This window comes from Microtus ochrogaster, chromosome 24 (assembly GCF_000317375.1).
Source record: "Microtus ochrogaster isolate Prairie Vole_2 chromosome 24, MicOch1.0, whole genome shotgun sequence".
Lineage (NCBI taxonomy): Eukaryota > Metazoa > Chordata > Mammalia > Rodentia > Cricetidae > Microtus > Microtus ochrogaster.
In genome coordinates this window covers 26,799,214-26,801,093 of record NC_022024.1, presented here as the reverse complement: position 1 = coordinate 26,801,093, position 1,880 = coordinate 26,799,214, and positions in this window count along the sequence as shown.

Below are 1,880 nucleotides of genomic sequence, written 5' to 3'. Positions count from 1 at the left end.
AAAAAAAAAAAAAACCACCGTGACCAAAAGCAACTCTCGGAGGAAAGGGTTTATTTATTTGGCTTACGCTTCCACATCCTAGTCCATAACTGAAGGAAGTCAGGACAGGAACTCAGGCAGAGCAGGAACCTGGAGACAGGAGCAGATGCAGAGGCCATGGAAGGGTGCTGCTTACTGACTTGCTTCCCCTGGCTTGCTCAGCCTGTTTTCTTATAGGACACAGAATCACAAGCAAGGGATGGCACCACCCACCATGGACTGGATCCTCCCCCATTGATCACGAATTGATAAATTGATAAAATGCCTTACAGCTGGATCTCATGGGGTCATTTTTTTCTATTGAGGCTCCCTTCTTTCAGGTAACTTTCGCTTATGTCAAGTGGACATAAAACTAGCCAGCGCACCAGCCCTACAGATGCGTGTGTGTGTGTGTGTGTGTGTGTGTGTGTGTGTGTGTATTTCAGGCTCATCTTTTATATTATATAATTGGTCATTTAACCTGGTCTGGAAAGGTAGCTCCGTGGTTAAGAACACTTGCTACACTGCAGGGGGTTCAGTTCCTACTACCCATAGTCAGACAGCTCACAACAGCTTGTAACTCTGATCGCACAGGATAGAATAGACTCTACCAGTCTCTACCCACAACTCCTATGCATATGTGCCAGGTTTGGAATGGAAGAACACAGTTGCCTTGAGATATTTGATCTCAGAAGCGACAGCCATGCGACCCTGGACCTTCTAGCGATGCCATCTATTAGAGCCATGTGGGAACAGTAAGGTAATGCGTGCACACTGGGCCAAAAAGCAAGACGCCCAGCAACTGGTCGCATTGCCCGTCTTCGTGTTTTCCTCTCTCTGGGTTCATAAAGACAAACTATGATCATTGGAAACTCTCTGGGGAAAACAGGTAGAATGGCTTAAAAACTCGATGATCCATTTCTAACAACAACAACAAAAAGTTAAGTGGAAGCAATATGAAACGTGATGCAAAAGTCCAGGGAAGCAGGGTTTAGGGGGGACTCCAATCCCATGTGACTTTAGAGGGGCTCTGCTGGGTTCCCATGGGGAGTCCGAAATGTCACCCAGCTGCCCACTCTGTTGCTGGTGAGGTCTGGACAGAATAGATAAACATGGGCTTGGGCAGTGGGTGTTAGCCAACATGTGTCTCAGTTATCTGTGTTTTAAATAAAAGTGTCCGCCTAATGCTGGGTGAGTTGACGCACACCTGAGATAGCAGCGTGCTAGCTGCTCCCCGTAATTTTCACACACTCTTATTCACTCGTGGATGGTATTGAGGGCTTTCAACAGGTTGGAATACCTATTATTTTAAAAATAATTAGCTAAAACAATAAAATGACTAGCAGTAAAATTGATATGTCAATTATATCTGTTTTAAAGAGTATTGAGTAGCTATAGAAAAGGTTGCCTAACTAGTTTCTAAACACAAACAAGTCAAAAGTTTGTTACAAACCTTTTTTGTGACGTTCTGTGTGAATGCGTGCATATGAGTGCATTGTTCACGGATGCCAGAGGAATTGGATCACCTGGAGCTGGAGTCACAGGTAATTGTGAGCTGCAGGAAATGGACGCTTGGGAATGGAACAAACTCAGGTCCTCTGGAAGAGCAGTAAGTGCTCTTAACCTCTGCTCCATCTCCCTAGCCACCTTGTCTCAAAGACTTTTAAGGATAAAAGACTGTAAAATAGCTGGTCAAAGGCCGAGGAAGGAGGATTATGACTCCACACGGGGAGACCGTGTCTCAAAAAAGTAAAGCAAAACCAAACAGATTGTAGACATAATGCAAAAGGAAAACCCAACAAAGGGGTCTTGGGTTGTAGCTCAGGCACTTGCTTTGTATGTGGAAGCGTGGGTTCGATCCC